Genomic DNA, 21,879 nt, shown 5'->3' with positions numbered 1-21,879 from the left:
TGCCATCCTAAGTGGCAATTATAGCCGATAATATCTGTTTAAATTAACTCTCACTGAGTAGACAAGTAGCCTAAAAAAGATTACAGCAAGAAAATCATAAACTGAAGAGAATACTGTACGAATCACGCTGGACCAGATGAGCGGTAAGCACAGAGCAGAACCCGCCTCTCTAGTTCTCCTACACGGTAAAAGCAAAGATGAGCTAAGTCAGATCTGATCGCAACTTAGCAAACAAAAACAAAAAACCGAAATGACCAGGAAGACTACCTAAAATAGGTATTTATATCCCCTCGGAAACTTCCCTTCAGCTAATGCTGCTTTTAACACTATGGGAGAAGAAAAGGCATTTTGAAAGAAACTTACTACACCGAAGAAAACAGTTTAAAAACAGATGCTTAGAAGTATTTCCAACTTTATGTGATTTGTAGTCCTGAAAAAATCATGCATGTCTCCTGCAAAATTCCTTGTACCCAGATAGTTTAAAAACTTTAGAAATGAAAATCTTCTAATCTGTTTAAAAATCCTCAAATTAAGTTTCAGCAACCTTTGAACTCGTGTGTTAATATTAATGTGCCACACCTTCTGATCTAACAGAGAAGATGAAAATTCCCTTGCCCAATTTCAACAAAAATTCTTTGATTCCTGGAAGGTGTGACTGAAAGCTAAGTAGGTTTTATTTTATTTTTTTAAAGATTTTTATTTATTTATTTGACAGAGATAGAGACAGCCAGCGAGAGAGGGAACACAAGCAGGGGGAGTGGGAGAGGAAGAAGCAGGCTTCCCAAAGGAGCCCGATGTGAGGCTTGATCCCGTAATGCTGGGATCACGCCCTGAGCCGAAGGCAGACGCCTAACGACGGAGCCACCCAGGCGCCCCCGAAGCAGGTTTTAATACCAACCAACGATGTGCTTGTTCCATTCAGATTTATGCATCTTTGTGAAGTAACTGTTTTAGCTTTGACAGACAAATAAAGTCAAGTATTTTAAAACAAAATCAAGGTTTTGAATGATAAAAAGAAATTTTCAATAACAAACTATACATATTAATATTTTAGGTGAAAGTGAAAAAGGGTTTTGTACTGTTAATAAATAAGACAAAAATTCCTTTAAATATTTATGTCATCTTAGTCCATCCTTTTCTAATTTCTACTTAATGTTTTATAGTGTGTGATTCTTAATTTACAAATTAACAAGTATAATATATGGATAGTGCATGCTTGTTTTTTTAACTGATTTAATCATTAAAAATGATTGACGATTACTGGTACCGGCCTCAGTGTTAAGAGCTTCTGAAAGAGATGCCACTATGGGGTTCGAGGGTTCTGGAAGAAGGAGTTGATCTATTTGGAAAGCATGGGGCAGCTGGGTCAATTGTTCAATGATCTGGTCATGCTGTGGTGCCGTTTACAGCTACACATAGATTCCTAATTCGTAACTCACTCCATGCAGGACAATGAGCCAACTGTCTGATGACAGCCGATGATAATAATTTACTAATATTTGTCATTTCAGCTCTCAAGCAAGGTTCACACTCCACCAAGCAAATGGACCATTGATCAAACATTGGTTTGTTCAGGTGACAACTATATTATAGGGTCTGTTTATCTCACTGGCACTTAGGAAATTCAGTCCCTAAATGGATCCAGATGATCTAGCGGTTTCTCTCGTGTGTGTGTGTGTGTGTGTGTGTGTGTGCGTGTGCGTGTGCGTGTGTGTGTGTTGGGAGATACACCAGGGAAGCCAAGAAGCAAACATAGCAGAAAAAAATAAGAATATGAAAGAATAAATCCAGTACCAGTACTTTGTTTTGTATGTGTGTGTGGCAGGGCTCCTTTCTCATCCCCATTCAGTGCTGGTGCCTCCTTCCTGTATAGTATTTTCCACTATTTTCTTAAATGTTACATTCGATGGCACTGAAAGCCGTACACTCCTGCGTGGGCATGTCACACTGGGGGTTTAATCAACGTTAAAAATGGTCATGAGTTGCCTCACGTTGTTTTAATGTGCAGTCTCGGGCAGACAGAGGAAAGTCATCTTTCTAATCCAGGCCCTTTTCCACAAGGGTTAGCATCAGTCATTCACAAGGCAGCGGGAATGCGTCATAAATCACTTTATTTCCTCTGTTTCGTATTTCCTCTTGGTTCTCCTCCTTAGCGCTCTGGTCGCTAGGACTGATGACTTACTTTGGAGCTTTTGTATCATCCTTCTTGGAGATCATTGTTTTATAAATGACAACATCTCATCAAAATGATCTTGTGTGCTTTAGCTTTCAGACAGAATTGTATCCCATTACAAAGAGTTGTTTAGGGAGATTCGAGGTCGTTTTTATTATGAGTTTCATAAAATAAGGTAATGCAAGAGGAGATTTTTAAAATCAGCCTTCTAGAGAATAAACACTTAGATTTATAGCTAATTTACAATTGTTTCCAAAATGTTTCTTTCTCTCGCATCCCACTACTCCTACCACAGAAGCCCACCAAAATAACTTTGTTGTGCTTTAATTTTAAAGCTGTGAAGATGGTGTTAGAGTTGCACAGGAAGACCAGAGAAACATCACCTAATGTGTTAGGAGCAAAATTAAAGTAGGAATAAGCCAAATGAGTTGTCACATTAGAAGTAACTGTTTTGCCAAATAAATAGCTCATTAAAATGCCACAGAGTCAACATGAAGAGGCTAGGGCAATATCAAAGAGGTAAAATTGCTGGGCTGCTAACCAATAAATATATGTAAACACACTTCACTCTAAATACGTAATTCCTCGGTAATCCTCCCTCTTCCCCTACCCCTTAAGAAAAATCTGTAAACATGTTAATAGTCTGTCCTGTTCTATGCATAATACAATAAAGCAGAGAAACAGATGGTGCTAAACAGTGGTTCAACCTAATAGTAATCATCATCATCATCATCATCATAACAATAATAACAATAGCTAACTTGTCAAGAGCACTGATTAAATGTTAGGAATCATGCTAAGAACTCTACTTTCATTATCTCCTACAGATCAAGGAGCAGTTAGGCAACTTCAGCAGCCACTGCAGCTGGTCAGTGGTGTACCGGACACTGCATCCAGGCTTTCTGACCCCAGAACCTACATGTTTAATTAGTATGTCATTTTATCCCACCCACATTTATTTCCTGATGAATTAATATTGACTGAGTGACATTTACCTGTCTGTAATAATTTCCTTCCTGTAAGTGCTTGGCACTCATCAATGTTGATAACTTTTCCCTCTTGTCTTGCCCGTTTCATAATTACCTACTTTCCAAATCTATTTTTTCTACTGCTGTCCACGTGGTCAGTATGTCTGTTTCACCAGAGCTCTCAGGCCAGTGCCTTGCCCAGAGTAGGAACTGAATTACAAGTGTGTTGAGTGACTCAATGAATACGTAGTTGTTTCAGCAAAGCCATCTCAATCATATGTCAAAAGAACACTTTGTTTTGACTGCTCTGCTTTTTAAACTCCAGTTCACCTTCCTGATATACTTTCCACCTATAAAAACAATTGAAACCCTCTAAATCTATTGTAAAAATCAGTTCTTGCATCTAGCACTTTACAGACACACACACACACACACACACACACACAAACACACACACACACACGTTTTATATTTTGCAAAAGTCGTGCTGGCAGTTTGCAGTGGTTATTGAAGTCATTGCTGGCTTCTTGCTCAGCTGCGCTCTAGGCTGACTCTGTAAAGTTCTCTCATCCTTTCCTGGGAGGGAGGCACCCCTACAGCACAGATGCTTTTCCAATTTTTCTTCAGTTTACGAAAACTCAATTTATACTGATGATCTAACTCCATGAATATATAATACCCACTGAGTACCCAGCATTCAGGAAACTATCAGAAACTGTCAGAATTCCTTGCAGTTTTGAGTGAGTGACTGATTGAGCAGCCCTAGGTATTTCTGAGACTCGGTATGAAAAATATCCATGGATTTATGTCACCTTGTGGAGTTCCTAGTGATTAGCTCTTGGGCATTGTTTAAAAACTCTTTCAGGATAAGTGATGTTTGTAAATTGATTTGTGCAAACACATATATATAATTTATTGCCTTGTCATTTGCATGATGAGTGAGTTTGTTTTCTTCTGCTGAATACTCTTCATTTCCTGAGAACCCTGAAGAACAGTATCATTCAGAGTGGGAAGACGAACCCAGCAGAGGGACTGTTGATGCATTGCTAACGCTCTTCTAGGACCCTCTGTTCCAGGAGACTGTTTGAAAATATTCAACATCTGAGAGACTCTCAGAACTTTAGTTTCTTCTTCTTATTTGTTCCCCCGTGGGTACTTTCAGGTATCTGTATATGGATAAATGTGTGTGAGATCAAAATCATTGTTAGGAATAGTCTCTGCATGTGTCACCATGCTTTTCTACACAAGTGGTCGCAAATTGTACTCATGCTTCTGTACCTTGTCTTTTGCATTTAATGAAGTTTCTTAGTGATTCCATCCTCTATACCACAGTGGACATTTGATGGTTGTCTACCCAGTATCTACTCTCTCCTCCTTTCCCAAAGTACTCAGGTTTTCACTTACTTATCTGTACTCCCCTACAAAGCTTCTGGGAAGCATGCCACCCGGGGCTTACTGGCCAAAACGAATCAATATTTTCCATTCTTGTGGCATATGATTTAAGCCCGAACTAACAAGATGACCTTCAAGACTCTTGCTTGGAATTCTGGGGCAGAATCATTCCCTTCTCCCTTGGAATGGAACAAGAAACCCTAATTATGGTTGATAAGTCTCCCACTACCATGAGAGAACCAGGCTTGGGATGAAGCTGTTATCTTTGACAGCAAGGCAGAAAGATGAGAAGAAACTGAGTCCTTGAGGATTTCCCATTTATGCGACCCAATAAACCTCCTTTATTATTTAAATCAGTTTGCAGTGGATTTTCTGTTATTTGCAAAATAAAGACTCTTAACTGATTCAGGTATATATAAATCTACCTCATTTTTTTTTTTTTAAGATTTATTTGTTTATTTGAGAGAGAGAGACAGTGAACACGGCGGGGGGGGGTGCTTGGGGGAAGAGACAGAGGGAGAGGGAGAGAGAGAATCTCAAGCAGACTTTTGGCTCAGCGCAGAGCCCAACGTTGGGCTCGATCTCACAACCCTGAGCCAAAAATCAAGAGTCAGATGCTTAACTGACTGAGCCACCCAGGCATCCGAAAATCTACCTCATTCTTTTTAATGATGTTAGGATGAATACATCCCAATATACTTAATAAACATTCAGGTTATTCCACTTTGCTTGTACTAACCATACCATAACAGGTAACCTTACATGTATCTTTACTCAAGTCTATCAGTAGGATAAATTGTTGAAGTCAAGCTGGAGGTCTTGGGATATGCGTATAGTTAATTTGATAGACTATATTTGTAAATACAAAGAACTTGTGAAGAAGCTGCCTTTAGGGCATGCAATATACTGAATGGGTATTCTCTGTATATTCTTATTAAACTACTTTTTAAAAAAGATTTTATTTATTTATTTGAAAGAGAGATATCCAGAGAGAGCATGAGCTGGGGGGAGGGGCAGAGGGAGAAGCAGGCTCCCCACTGAGCAGGGAGCCCGACAACAACTCTGGGACCAGGACCTGAGCCAAAGGCAGACGCTGAACTGACTGAGCCACCCAGGCGCCCCTAAATGACTTTTAAAAACCATGTGGAATACTACATTTCTTAGAAAAGGAAAAAAATTGCACTTAGAAGCATTTAATTGTGTATCCTTAAAGGCATCTTCAAAATAATTTGTTCCAGTGCTCCATTTTACAAATGAGGACACTGAGCTCCCGGGAAGCTCAGGGACTTGTTCACACAGCAGTTCAGGGCAAAGAAGAAACGAGAACGCAGCTTTCCAGACTTCTCATTGGTGTTCTTCCATAAGTAGAGAGACTGGAAGCAGATTCCCTCAGGAGACGATAGTAGCTGTGCCTGGAGGCAGAGGTGAGCTGTCTAAGCAGCGGCAACGGCCCTTTGTCACACAATGAATCAAACACGGGAAGCAATCCTAAAACACTGAATTCTTGCCACGCTCCCTGCAGGGAGAGGGTTAGTTCTCTTTTCGGAGTAGGGAACTGAGGACTTGAGACTAGTGCCCTACCAGACAGTGTGCGCAGGCCCCCAGCCAGTGGAACGCAAGCTGGATTTGCATCGGACATTTTCCAAGGGTCTCTTACTGAGAAGAGATGTGCGAAAGAATGCTGGGTTTTGTGATGCAAATGCAGAGAGAGGGGCCCCAGCCCACCCCTTCTTTTGATTGCACTGAAAGTCAGAGGGCTCCTCGGGTGTGTTCCCTGCAAAGGTCTACCCAGACTGCCCTCCTCCAGGAAAAAACAATTACAGGAATCAAACAGTCAAGCGGCTATGCAAGGACTCGGAAAAATTAAAATACAGAAACTCATGCCTGGGAGACAGAGGGTTTTTCGAGTTTACTTTACTTAAACAGAAGGTCACAGGTGTGTTTATTTATTGAACGCTTTAGAAAAATCTCTTAATATCTCATCTTAAATGTCCACAGCTCAATTTTTCCTCACTCCAATGACTAATACTAGCTGCTTGGTGTTGCTCCCACCCCACAAATTTCTTTAATTGTGGAAATTCACTTGTTTCTTTCTTTGCCCCCAGAGAAAATATGATTTTTAAAACTGAAAAAGGATCCTTTAGTGGAACACCTTTATTTTACAAATGAGAAGAGGAACTCCAGTGATTCCTGGAGACCCAGCAAGTCTATGCATAGCTTCGTGTAACAGCCAGATTTCTGGGCTCCGTGCCCCATAACAGCTCCAAATACAGAATCACAGAATTAGTTTTCTTCATTTAAAAAATTATGTTTCCGAAAGAATAGAAGCATCTAACCATATTTACAAAGTCATTTTTCTAAAACATAAAACACCGTTAGCTTTGCTTAAGAGCAGCTTTATTTTTAGAGGTTCGTGTAGACGCTTAAGCGGTATGACATTTCATGATTCTGGTCTAGTTTGAAATACTTCAAGAAAAAAATGAATCAAAATGCAAAATGTAAACAATCATTAAATCTAGATGATGGGAAAAGGGTGGTCCTTGTACCATCTCCTCTACTTTTTTTTTTTTTTTTTTTTTTACTATTTGAAGACTATTTATAAAAAGGGAAGAAAAATCATACTAACACATTAAGCGTGTCCTGGAATTCACAAGTTCCATTTTTCTGAAGTAATACATGTTTACTGATGAGAATCTAGAAAGTATCGGCCCACAAAAGAAAAACAAAGTAACTGTAACCTGCTCACAGCCCCTTCAGAGAAAACTATGGTCAACATTTTGGGGTATATCCTAGTCCGTGTTCTATGTATAAATTCACAAACATTTATCTGAAGATGTGAATCATGCTTTACACTCCATTTCATAATCGTATTTTTAATTTTTTTTAAAAGATTTTATTTATTATTTATTGGACAGAGATAGAAACAGCCAGCGAGAGAGGGAACACAGGCAGGGGGAGTGGGAGAGGAAGAAGCAGGCTCATAGCGGAGGAGCCTGATGTGGGGCTTGATCCCAGAACACCGGGACCACGCCCTGAGCTGAAGGCAGATGCTTAACTGCTGTGCCACCCAGGCGCCCCTATAATCGTATTTTTAATTTAACATATGGTAAATAATTCTCTCATTATTGAATTATTTTCTGTATCATTTCAGAGATGTATATTGATTTGTTATTATTTACCTAATTGTGAGGTTTCCCCCGATACATAAGTAACGATAATAGCGAATCTTTGATGAGCATTCTCGGAGTCCAGGCTGCACACACCCACGATTATTTCCTGCGGAGCATTACGGGGCCTTTTTTCCATGCCAGGCACTGTAGTCAATGAGGGCTTTTCACGCATAATCTTGTTTAATCTCCTAACTGATGAGGTGTTCGTTTTTATCACCCTCATTTTATAGGTAACAATTTTAGGCTGCAAGGTAAGTACATAGACTTAAACCTGTGTCTAGTAGTCCCCAAAATTCATGTTCTGAGACACCAAGCACCCTTGCTTATGTGTCCTGGACATGCAATTGCTGCTATGAACCTTTCTGAGATTGTGTATATGAGTCATCAGATTGCCTTCCAGAAAGCTGTAGCACTTATCTTGTCACATTACTGATTTAAAAAAAAAAAAAAAAGATGCCAGATTGATTTAATTTTGAATTCTTATGGTTTATAAAACAGTTGGCTTTTTTTTCTTTTGAAAACAAGACTTTTCCTTAGATATAGAAAGTCTCCATTTCACTGTTGAAAGTAAGACCACTGTTTCAGCATTGTTACAGCATTCTCCTCTTCACTTCTGTTTCCCCCTTTATGTCTCTTGGGTTTTAAAAACCAACTAAGTGATGCTCATTGGCTCAAATGTATGTGTAGGTGGCCTGGTCTCTCACCAATGGCCGAGAATGCCGTTGCAACAGGGTCGTGCTAGTGACTGCTTTTGGCTGATTAAAATATGTGTTTTTCTCCTTTTCCTGGGCACACAGCTACATTTTCTAGGCTTCCTTGCAGTTTGGTGCGGCCATTTGATTGAATTACAGCCAGTGGAATGCGAGTTGATGTGTTCAGTGGAAACCTCCTCTACACACGCCTCCATCTCTTCCTCCTCCCTTCCAAACCATGGCGTAGGGACCAGCTCAGGGAGACCACAGAAACCACGTCTTGAGGATGGCACATGTTTCAGCTGAGGTGTCTGAACAAAATCACAGCACCGAGCATTGCACTGTTACATGAGCAAAGAATAAAATCATGCTGTGTTGAGCCCTTGAAATTCTGAGGTTATAGCAGCTAACGTTATCTTGACCAATATAAGGAGTTTTGCTTTATGTATTTTGAAGACCATTGATACTTCTGTTGGACTCTGTCCGATATGTCAAGGAAATCTGATGCCCCTGCGGTGACGCTCACTGGAATCGTTGTGTAAGCCTAACATTTGCTCTGAGGGGTGCTATGTTCTTGGCGAGGAATAAAATAACAGTCTAGTTTATCTTTCATTAAAAAAAATTATTCCTTTTTTTTTTTTTTTTTGCACTTCAGGGGCAGAATGGTAAATTAATCATTCTCATCAGTTCCCTGCACATGACCATCATTGGTCTCTGCAAGAGCCCTCATTTGTTAGAACTATCTTTTTCCTTCATTCCTGCTACTCTTATTTCTTTCTCTCTGGTACATATACATCTAAGGTGCTTGATATGTTCACTTGGATTCGTATGTATTCCTGTAGAATTGGTTGTGGTGTTTAAATAGTGCTACAGATCTCATTTCATTTCTTACCATTTTCGCTCAACAAAATTTTCATAACCCATCTATATTACATACGTATCTCTAGTTCTACCTGTTGCGTATAATGCCACTCCTCTGCTCCTAGAGATGGACTTCTACACTGCCTTCAACTCACCACCGCCACACCTATTACAGCGATGAATGGTATGTGCCCTGTTACTGCTCTGTGAGAATTTCTCTGGGTGAAACCTGGGATCACTGGGTTATGGGACATGGGGCTGCCAGACTTCTTTCCAGAATGATTCAACAATTTACATTCTCTGTGCATAAAGCCTCTCATAGCTGTACAGCATCCTAATCAATTGGCATTATCCTCCCTTCCAACTTTTTTCCATTCTGATAAATGCAGAATAAAATTTCATCTGTTTGAATTGCTATATCTCTGATTAACAGCAAGTGTGGGTAACTCTTGAGCAACGTCTTAGGCATTGAACTTCCCCTTCGGTGACCTGCCTGCGTCTACAGCAGAGCGTTCTGTTTCCTCACAATCCATAGGGGAAAACCTGTAGGAAGTGTGAAAACAGTATATCCTGGCTCTTCCTGGTGTCCAACAAACTTCTCTTCAGATTATGTCACAGGTTATCCGCAACCGGATAGACTCATTCATTCATTCATTCCAGAAAAATGTGTCAGGCATTTTGTCATATGTTAGGGATACATGGCACCTGGCCTCTGGGTACCCACGAAATGGTAGAAGACAGTGATTCATGTTTTGTTGTTTTACTTTCTGGAGGAGTAAACATCAAGCTGTGAGCTACTTATATTTTGATATATGATAAGATTCCTCTTCCATCTTTCCTTTTCCCAATTGAATTAGAAGTGTGCCTAGTAAATATGAACTATGGATTCCTGGTACAGGTCAATGGACGCTGCCACAACTAACAAAAGAAAAAACACACTGCTTCCAACGCTTATTAACTGAAAAGCTCAATGAGGCATCCTATCTTAAAAAGAAAATTTTAAGTACCAAAATGTTTTACCAGCATATACCCTCCTTAGAAAAAAAGAGCTGTAATCTAATCCATGCCCCCCCCCCCCAATTTGTAGCTGAAGGAATGAAGTTCAGAGGGATGTAAAAAAATCCTCAGCGTAGAGCCTTCTGGAGCTCTTCCCAATACACCACCCTGGTTCTATTTTTTTAAACATTGTTTTCATTTGAAACTAGATTCATGCAGCTTGCTCACGCAAAATGAGAATGAAAAAAAAGTTAGGGTCTGGAAAGGAAGAGAAGGATTAAATTAAGAGTTCTGCTAGGATGTAGCCATCATGATCTAATGCACCATGGGCAGCCCAGCTTCAGGGAATACTGACTTTCAAGGGCTGGAGCTCCCGAGGACAGCTGGCACTCAGCTGGTCATGTTGCTAGCCTCATGTTGCCTCAGTGTCTCCCATAAACTCAACTGATGCTATTTAGGCTTTTCTTTCTTTCTTTCTTTCTTTCTTTTTTTTTTAAACATGCAGCACAGGAAATTTTTCCTCAATGCGTGTAAGAGCTGTTTGATTCCCCAAAGAAAAAGATTTGGCAAGTCAGTTAAGACAAAAGTAGAAGCACCGAACACATGAGCACATTTTAACAATGTCCAAGTGTAACTTTTATTGCCAACAGTAGACATGCACTGGAACTTGAAACGCAGCCCAAATGTTAAAAGCAGTTGTTTTTATCTGTGAGGAGAATGTTGTGGTTTCATTCTAAGATGAGTCACTTTGTTCTGATTTATCCATTTAGTAAATGTATCTGATTTGTTTTCATTAGGGAGTTGAAAGTTTGTTTTTGTTTGTTTTGTTTTTATTTTTGTAACAGTAAAGAAAACCATTAGGTCTGGTAAGAAAATGAGGACACACAATTTTATGGAAATGCTCAATGAAGATAAAGCCAAGATGTCACCTGCCATGTACGATGAAGAGCGCTCAGAGGCTTGGCGTGAAGAGGGAGCCTTGGGAGTTCAGAAGCCCCGTCCTCTGCTGTCAGCATCTGACAGCATCTTTACAAGGCTAGCTTGGGTTGCCAAATCAGAAAACTAAGCCTTTTGTGCAGTGTGATCTTAATTTTGTCCAATCTATTAAATGATTTCATGATGGGATATAAGTGACAGTTATACATTTGCTTAAAAAACTTCAAGTTTTTCTCAGCCTACTCTGATTTAACCAAGTGGTCAGTTAGCTCCTCAATCTGCTGAGAAGTATTCCCCGAGTGCTCACTACCCGTAGGCATTTTATGGGTCAGTCGATGCTATGACTTTGCTGGCAGGCAGACCCTGGGACCAAAGAATTCAGACACGTTTACATTAAAGTTGTCCATTGTTTCCTATGCCTTTCGTACCGAACAAATCATGGCCATTACAATGGCATTTTTTTCCCATTAATTTATTTTTCTTCTTATTCTTTAACCTAAAGAAAGAGTGCATGGTCAAGAATTTTAAATGTATATATTTGCAAGACCAAAACCACCTATTTGAACAACTTTATCTAACAGATAATTTCGTCATATAATAGACTATTTTATATTGATATATAATACAGGTTTTATCAGGTAATAAGTATTCTCACTGAAGTAGAAAGCGTTCTGAGCCATCCATGAACTGGGTCAACATATTCTGAAGACATAAAGTGATCAGGTGCCATTCAGAGTTTTCATTTAAACCTGCTGCATTGGAGGGATGGTAGATCTAGGCTAACTTCGAGACTGTAAACAATTTCCTCAAATAGAAAAAAAAAAAAAGGGCAAACAAAACTGCTCGGAACCATTGTCGTCCAAGGTTGTTTTTCAAGTCCCCCGAGATTACCCATGCGCGGTGAACGGTATTTTGTCTCAAATTTAGTGGAGTGGATTGTCATTGTAGTGGCTTTTTGTCCGTGAAGAATTTATCAGGCTCGCTCTCTGGCTTCCATCCCTCGGCAGGACAGAAAAGCCTGTTTCAATATCTCTGGGCATACCTAATATTTAGAAAGGTAAGCCTGTGTAGCAAACGTGAAAGGGCTCCTCTCTATACCCTGATGGCTTTACTCAACCATGTTTCCTCTTTTATCATTTGTTGGAAAAACCCTTTACTATCTCTTCTTAGTTCCTTGTCCTTTGTTAGCTACAAAGAGCAGATTTTCTTTTGTAAATCCTTAGTAATTAAATGAGCACTTCAGTGGCTGTTGCCTTCAATGGCTTGTTTCCTAGGTTTTTGCCTTTGACAGTCATATTTTGCAAAGGCCCCTGAGATGACTCGGCATCTTCCCCTACTTAACACTAAACCAATTGAAGCCCGTGCTCACTGCACGAAGGAGGAAAAGATTCATTAAGGGCACTTCATTAAGGAGCTGAAATGGGGCGCTCTAAATGCGCCTGAGCCAACTGCAGTCCAGAGGAGCTGTCTATTAGGAGAGCCACAAAGACAGTTTCGGAAACAACTCCAGCTCCAGTGCATCGGATTAGGGAGAGTGATGGGATTAGTGTTTAATGACTTGGGGCAGGAGACAAAGGGAATTTCGACAAAGAGGCTTAGATATGGAAGAATTAACACTCTCTATTCCAACCAGGCCTCTGATGACTTCCAGCATTCTTTTCAGACTCAAAAGCCAAGGGAAGAAGGAAAAAAAAAAGATGAGCAAAGCTTTAATACTTGCCTAACTTTTTTTTTTTATTACAACAACAATACGGAGGAAATAAAAGAACCCTCTTCAGTCCCTTGCACTTGAAACCTCTTTTAAAAATAAGCATCTACAATTGCATAATTAGCGGCAAGGTGAGCTTGCCCAGGGCTTCTAGCATGTGCCAGAATGCCTCTCTGCTTCCCAACGCGAGAGCAAGTCCCAAACCAATGCGGACACAGAAGCAAAACCCATGGTAACAGAGGCCCAGCTAAGTGGCTTTCAAAGTGCTTCCCTCTCCGTGGCTGTTTATGTTACAGGTGCAACCAAAGGGCCAGAGAGAAACTGCTTCATTGTAAAACCTCCTCCTGGCCCCATCTGGCTCCGGCTCAAATGATTCCAGTGTCTATGGCCTGAGAAGTGCTTCATGAAACGAGGTGATTATCCTGCCTACGTGAGGGGATAACTTTGGAAACGTGCTTGAAGGTTGAAAGTGCTCTTGAAAAAGAATCAAGTCAGCTTGGAGCAGGGCAGGCGATGTTGGAGCTTATCTATAGCATTTCCCTTTGCTTGGACAAGAACACAGTATCATTATCTAAACATGAAGCCAAATTTAAGTGGCTGACCCTGGAGTGGAGTATTATTCCTCGGGCTGTTAAGTAAATAGACTCAGAGCACCAAATGCCTTGGAGCAGTAAGTGTGTGATTATGCCCCGCTGCTGCAAACGGCAAAATGCAGGTGCAAATGTTACTGTGGGCAAAAGTACAATCCAAATAGTGCCGTAAATGAGCTCGCACTGTAAACCAATTCAACATGTCCTTATTTTTAACCGAACTAAATCACTTGCAGAAAAGCTGGGTATTCATTTCATGTATTAGCCTGTATGAAATGGTCCTGGAGCAGTTCTAGACACCAAGGTATTATTTAACCCGTGTGGTTTAGTGGGACAATGGCGGCCCCCTGCCGTAATCCATTCAGGGGCGATACCGGGAGTCAGTGTGAAATTAAATACATTACAGGGAAAGAGCTTAATGCGTTTTATAGGCAGTTGTTCATCCACATCAAACTTTAGTTTTTAAAATCCGAACATTTGATCCCACAACAGGAACCGTGCTTCAAGTCAGAGATGGCCACGCTGCGCTGCTGGAAGGTAGAAGAGAGGCATAGCCCGGACTTCAGTTACGGTACAAGTGGCTGCAAGGAGCCATTTCCAATCATCTTAGCTCTGCTGGGCCACTCGGATGCCAAAGGCCTAGGTAGCATTTGATCAAGTTGCTACAGGGCTCAGACCCGCATTTATTGCCCCTCACTTTTCTGCTAACATTTTTGCTTGAAGGATCGATGTTTTTCCAGCGTAGTGGAACTCCCTTCTCTTATAGCTAAATTGAAGTAGGGTATAATGGGCTTCCCTCACCTCACTCCCAGTCCCTCTTGACCCCAACATGGTCTAGAAGTCTGTTCTTTGTTAAATTGAAAATGTGTAGAAATTTTTATAGAGATCTTCAGCTATATAAATAGCTTTGAAAATTGTTGTAACTTTAAAAACAGGTCAAAAAGGAAATTGAACAGCTAGTGAGTTTCATACCATCCAGTCAGCTTTTTGAAGGGCCGCGTTGGCCTTCCTGGTAAATGGTTGCTTTTATTGTTGGGGTTTCTACCATTTTCTTGAGGCAGCTTTTAATAGAAAAGGGAGCTCTAGTGGAATTTTCTGATAGAATGTCAAATATATCACTAATGGCTCCTGCCACCACATTCAAACGTCAAGAGCAGTTTCTGTCCTGGGAGTGTGGCCTGTACGTCATTGTGCTGCCTTCGGAGCGTCTGATTCTCTGTGAATGTTGATGACTTCCTCAGATGGGTGGTGAACCCCATGTGGTTCCCAGGCAAGTTCCCGAACTCTCTTGGCTCACAGGTGGATCCTGTGTCCTCATAGATGGTGGCTTTGTATGTTTGGAGCTTTCACACCAAGTTCTGCTTCTTTGGGTACAAAAATTTATCAAAAAGCTCTTGGCTGGTATCTTTTTACAAAAGAGGACCAGGGTTTTTTTTTATGGCTCTTTAAAATATGGCGAAACTTAGAAGTGACTTTTCCTTAGTATTGTATTGGAAGTCTAAGAACTTAAAAGCAGTGATTCTTAACCTTGGATGGGGGAGGATGTGCAATAACATTATTGCTAGGGGTCCAGTAATCCACTTGTTGTATAAGCATTTTCTAGAACCTGAATGAATAATATGTGTCACACATAGACTATTATTTTTGTAATAATGTCTGTAGATGCTATTATGATTAACACATTCAAAATTATTTGAAAAGGTTTACTGAGATTATAGTCATTTTTATCATTATACGTTTTTCTCAAGCCATACCAAAAGTTCAACTCCTATCACATCAGAGTCTGAAACTTTTTTGTGGAGGTAGGAGGGTCTGATAGAGAACTCTATCAATGCTGGTGATAAAAACCTAACTCAAAGTAGCTAAAGCCAAAAGAAAAAGTCCCGGCTCAGGTGGCTCAGAGACACATGGAGCTCTGTTTGCCTTTGCTTGGCTTCATTCTCAGGCAGGCTTGTCCATGGGGTCATGAGAGGGTCATGGTCCTTGCTACATGATTACACAGTCCTAAACTGTTGTGAACTCAAGAGAGACCTTATGCCAGCTTCCATATCAAACTCCAAACAGAATTCAGACTGCCCAGCCCTACTTCATGGGTCTATCTCTGGACTCAACGACAGGGGTTAAGATGAAGAAGGCAATCTGACTGGCCAGCCTGAATCACACGCTCACTTCCGTAAGGGGAGGAGAGGAGTCCCTTGATTTATAACCCTAGCAGAGTCCCAGAGAGAGAAGGACGGGCCAATTTCCAAACAAAAAAGGAGGTGATGAACAGACAACGCTGACCGACTGCAAGAGGGTTTCTCATATTTATACTTGTATTTACAAGGCTTGGGAATCACTATTCTAGAGTTATTTTTATTATTTTTGACATTTTAACTAGGATCCTCCAGCAAGTATTAGAAGTCAGCTAAGCACAAATGAGACCATTGGGAATACCCTGGGAGGCACTGTTTTTGCAGCCAATCCCAATGGTGGTTTGTGTACCTGCATGTGCTTCAGAGGGAGAAGAAGAATGAAGTGTTGGAAGGGCAGCTGCCAAAAGAAAAAGATCAAAATTTTCTCAAAATTCAAATCTCAATTCTTTCCTGTAAGTTTAAGGCAAAACAAAATAAACTCTCTCTCTCTCTTTCCCTCTCTTCCTCACACACACAGCACCACTACCACCATCACCACCACCAGACTGGTACAAGCTATAAGGGTTAATTCCAAAAAGACAAAAAGTACTTATTTCTAAGCCTCTCCACTTATCTTTAATTGTTGTGTACTTTCGGCGTGAGTGCCTTGGATAGGGAAGGTCATCCCTAAGATCCAGAACTCTGAATAATATGAGTCTCCTCATTGCTAGGTCTCCAGGTCATGTCCTGCCTCTGCTTTTCTTTCTGGATAACCCATTCCTTTCCAGGAATCAATCATTTTGTAGTTAGTGCCCATTTATACTCCTTATACCCTTCTCCATCAGTCTCTCCACCTTTATCCCTTCTGGCATTCCTCCTCATTTTCTTAAATTTTCCTGTTCTTTCCCATTCTTTGAAATAAAATCATTTTAAGTCCTTCACCTTTTCCAGCTACAGGCTTGACCAACACTGGTATAATGTGAAGAGTAGATTACGTGACTGACAATAATAATGATGATGAGGATAATGATGACGATGATGAAAATGAACATTAATTAAGCTTATTATTTCTTAAGCACTCTCTCAATATTATCTAACCCAATATCATTTAACCCTTACACTGACCCTGTTAAGTTAGAATAGTAGTTCCATGTTAATTTTGAGAGGGTTGTTCAGTCTTTGAACCCATTTATGATATTTGAGAAATTCTTTATAATATGAATTTTGATGGAATTTCCCAGTATAGAAGCCAGAAAAAGGTCAGATACTTGTTGCCACAGACTGACTTGCACCTAGGGTATGGACACGTGACCTACATTCAGCTAAACATAGAGGTACCTGCTCAGACTTTAAGATGGCTAGAAATAGAAAAAGGAGGCAAGTAGGTAATTTATTTCTCGGGTAGTGGCGGCATAGGTGACTTCAGCATTCCACTTCCAGGGTCAGCAGGGGCTGCGTAGTAGGCTGCAGCATCCAGTGTCCAAGGCTAGTAGCAGTGGTAGATAAACCCTATTATTCAGTGTCAGCAGCTCCATTGCCAAAGTCCCTATCCAACTAACTTTGTGGCATCCTTTTGGCTATGTTTCTGGCTATTGCCTAGAACCCTTTCTTTTGCCATTTCTGAGACTGGTTCTCCAGTTTCCTGATGTGTTCAGAAACATAAAATATAATATAGGTGCTGTTCCTGGAGTTGAACAACACAGAAGCCTTATCCTTGAGCTCCCTCAGATTCTTGCAATAAATTCCCTCTTACCTAAATCAGTAGCCACAGTTAGTTTATATTACTTGAAACAAGGAACCCCGATGGATACCAGGATGTTATTTTAAATTTTATCTTGTTATACACAACTAATGAATCATTGAATACTACATCAAAAACTAATGATGTACTATACAGTGGCTAACTGAACATAATAAAAAAAATAAATTTCACTTTATAGTTCTAGACGCCCAGGCTTAGAGAAACAAATACATTATGCAGGGTCATGCAAATACTATCAGAGTCAGGCTGACTCGACAGTCCTTACTCATCTACCACCCTTCATACAAGGGGGAAGAAAAGATTGTACCAGTAAATGAGATTTGTCTGAATATAACTTAGAAAGAGGCAGGTATCCTTGATTAAAGTCTCAATTCTGGCAAAATCTTTCCCAAAGTCACAGTTTATTTGGATAACCTTCTTTTATCTAGAAAATGAAAAGTTTGGTCTAGATCAGTGGCTTCTAATTATTGGTGATGGGGTCATAGAACCATAAAAACAAAAAACAAAAACAAAAACCATGAAAGCTATGGATCTCCTTCTTAGCAAAGTTCATATACAAATGTGTTACATCCAATTTCACCCCAAACTTCACCCTTTGATCTCAGTGAATTCCAGGCTGAGAACCCAGAACTAGATGACCTCTCAGTTTGGTCCTTCCAAGTAAAATACTATATGATTCCACTGTCTGGATGAATTTGTTATAACGAATGAGCTCAATTTCTCTCTCTCTCTCTCTCTCTCTCTCTCTCTCTCTCACACACACACACACACACACACACACACCACACAATCTCAGGACAGGGATTTGAGTTAATCACACTCTTCAATTCTCATGCACTATCATCATTAAGACAAGATATTTAAGAGCACTGGAGGTCACACAGTATCATATGACAACTGTCTAAAGGATCTAGGGCTGTTCGGCCTTGAGAAAAGAACACTGTGGAATGATGATTTGCATCAGGTACTGCAAGTAACTGATATTTGCTGCAAAAACCTGAAAATCCAACCAAAAGTGACTTAAGCAATATGACATTTACAATTTCATGTAACAAGGAGTTGGGAGATGAGAGATACAGAGTTGGCAAATCCACTGAAAGGCATGTGTGCCTTTCTTCTCTCTGTTCTGCCATCTCACAGGATGTGGCTTGTCCCCAGCTCCTCAACATGGGGTGGCACTTCAGCAATTTTTTAAGAAAGCATGTTGACTTCTGCTTTTAACCATTACCGAGTAACTAGTATCAAACTTGCCCTCTCACTGAAAACTATAAAACTTGACAAGTAAATAAGACAATTACGTTCAGGTATTGGGTAACATGCATGGGACTGTGATCCTTGAGAGAAGGGAAATACACAAGATGAGCCACACTTTCTGCTGGAAGCACTTTCTTGTTGCAGGACAAGGAAGTAGAATCAAATAGAACAATGGTCTTGCTGAGCTGAGGAAAAAGGATCAGAGTTCCAGACTCCTGAAGTAGCTGGGATTTCCTGGGTAGCGTACTGGAGAAGAAGAGAGCTGTGCACAAGGGCATGCAAATTTATGAAAATTCCTTGACTGAGGGCTAGGCTATGCAGATAAAGGTTGAGATTTCATGAGACATGACACAGATAAACTGCTGTGGGGATAAAAACTGAATAGTAACAACAGAAGCTAAGCAATTTAGGAGGATGTTGGAGTTCTGGCCCATAGAAGAAAGATTCTGGGTATTCAGATGAGACTCTAGAAAGGCCATATTTTATGAAAGAAAGAGAACTATGCCCTAGAAAGAAGCAAACAAACAAAAACCAACAACAATAAATCCTCTGTTAATGAATAAAACTAAACATAAGAGGATCAATAAACTGTACCAATAATTTTTCTGGTAAGACAAAGCCAATAGCTTAAAAAGATGATATAATTCAAATATCCTACGACGTATCTTCCAAATTGTCTGATATATAATTAAGGATTCTTAAAAAAAATTTTTTTTTATATTGTTAGTCACCATACAGTACATCCCTGGTTTCTGATGTAAAGTTCGATGATTCATTAGTTCATTAGTTGCGCATAACACCCAGTGCACCATGCGATACGTGCCCTCCTTACCACCCATCATCAGTCTATCCCATTCCCCCATCCCCCTCCCCTCTGAAGCCCTCAGTTTGTTTCTTGTAGTCCACAGTCTCTCATGCTTCATTCCCCCTTCTGATTACCCCCCCCTTCTTTATCCCTTTCTTCCCCTACCGATCTTCCTAGTTCTTATGTTCCATAGATGAGGGAAATCATATGATAATTGTCTTTCTCTGCTTGACTTATTTCACTTAGCATTATCTCCTCCAGTGCCGTCCATGTTGCAGCAAATGTTGAGAACTCGTTCTTTCTGATAGCTGAGTAATATTCCATTGTATATATGGACCACAACTTCTTAATCCAGTTGTCTGTTGAAGGGCATCTCGGTTCCTTCCACGATTTAGCTATTGTGGACATTGCTGCTATGAACATTGGGGTGCATATGGCCCTTCTCTTCACTACGTCTGTATCTTTGGGGTAAATACCCAGTAGTGCAATTTCTAGGTCATAGGGTAGCTCAATTTTTAACTTTTTAAGGGACCTCCGCACTATTTTCCAGAGTGGCTGTACCAACTTGCATTCCCACCAACAATGTAGGAGGGATCCCCTTTCTCCACATCCTCTCCAGCAATTGTTTCTTGCCTTGTCAATTTTTGCCATTCTAACTGGCGTAAGGTGGTATCTTAGTGTGGTTTTGATTTCAATTTCCCTGATGGCTAATGATTGTGAACATTTTTTCATGTGTCTGTTAGCCATCTGTATGTCATCATTGGAAAAGTGTCTGTTCATATCTTCTGCCCATTTTCTGATTTGTTTATCTGTTTCTCGCGAATTGAGTTTGAGAAGTTCTTTGTAGATCTTGGATACCAGTCTTTTATCTGTAGCATCATTTGCAAATATATTCTCCCATTCCGTGGGCTGCCTCCTAGTTTTTTTGACTGTTTCCTTGGCTGTGCAGAAGGTTTTTATCTTGGTGAAGTCCCACAAGTTCATTGTATCTTTTGTTTCTCTTGCCTTTGGAGATGTGTCATGAAAAAGGTTGCTTTGGCCGATGTCGTAGAGGTTGCTGCCTATGTTCTCCTCTAGGATTTTGATGGATTCCTGTCTCACATCGAGGTCTTTCATCCATTTGGACTTTATCTTTGTGTATGGTGTGAGAGAGTGGTCAAGTTTTATTCTTTTGCATGTAGCTGTCCAATTTTCCCAGGACCATTTATTGAAGAGACTGTCTTTTTTCCACTGGAGTTTTTTCCTGCTTTATCAAAGATTAGTTGCCCAAAGAGCCGAGGGTCCATTTCTGGGTTCTCTATTCTGTTCCATTGGTCTATGTGTCTGTTTTTGTGCCAGTACCATGCTGTCTTTGTGATCACAGCTTTGTAGTACAGCTCGAAATCCGGCATTGTGATGCCCCCAGCTTTGTTTTTCCTTTTCAACAGTTCCTTGGTGATTCGGGGCCTTTTCTGGTTCCATACAAATTTAAGGACTATTTGTTCCAGTTCTTTGAAAAATGTCCTTGGTATTTTGATCGGGATAGCACTGAAAGTGTAGATTGCTCTGGGTAGCATGGACATTTTAACTATGTTAATTCTTCCGATCCATGAGCATGGAATATTTTTCCATCTTTTTGTGTCTTCCTCAATGTCTTTCAAGAGTGATTTATAGTTTCTAGAATATAGGTCCTTTACGGTTTACATTTTCTCAATGTCTTTCAAGAGTGATTTATAGTTTCTAGAATATAGGTCCTTTACATTTTAACTATGTTAATTCTTCCGATCCATGAGCATGGAATATTTTTCCATCTTTTTGTGTCTTCCTCAATGTCTTTCAAGAGTGATTTATAGTTTCTAGAATATAGGTCCTTTACGGTTAAGTTAATTCCAAGGTAACGTATGGTTTTTGGTGCTATTGTAAATGGGATGGATTCCCCAATTTTTCTTTCTTCAGTCTCATTATTCGTGTATAGAAATGCAACTGATTTCTGAGCATTGATTTTGTATCCCGCCACTTTACTGAATTGCTCTATAAGTTCTAATAGTTTGGCCGTGGATTCTTTTGGGTTTTCCATATAGAGTATCATGTCATCTGCGAAGAGAGACATTTTGACTTCTTCTTTGCCGATTTGGATACCTTTTATCCCTTTTTGTTGTCTGATTGCTGTTGCCAGGACTTCTAGTACTATGTTGAATAATAGTGGTGAGAGTGGGCTTCCTTGTCGTGTTCCTGATCTTAAGGGAAAGGCTTCCAGCTTTTCCCCATTGAGAACAATATTTGCTGTAGGCTTTTCATAGATGGCTTTTATGAGATTGAGAAATGTACTCTCTATCCCTACACTCTGAAGGGTTTTAATCAGGAAAGGATGCTGTATTTTGTCAAATGCTTTTTCTGCCTCAATTGAGAGGATCATATGGTTCCTGAGTCTTTTGTTGTTGATATGATGTATCACACTGATCGATTTGCGAATGTTGAA

This window comes from Ursus arctos, unplaced genomic scaffold, assembly GCF_023065955.2.
Source record: "Ursus arctos isolate Adak ecotype North America unplaced genomic scaffold, UrsArc2.0 scaffold_8, whole genome shotgun sequence".
In the NCBI taxonomy this organism is placed as follows: Eukaryota; Metazoa; Chordata; class Mammalia; order Carnivora; family Ursidae; genus Ursus; species Ursus arctos.
Note: the sequence above shows the minus strand (reverse complement) of the source record.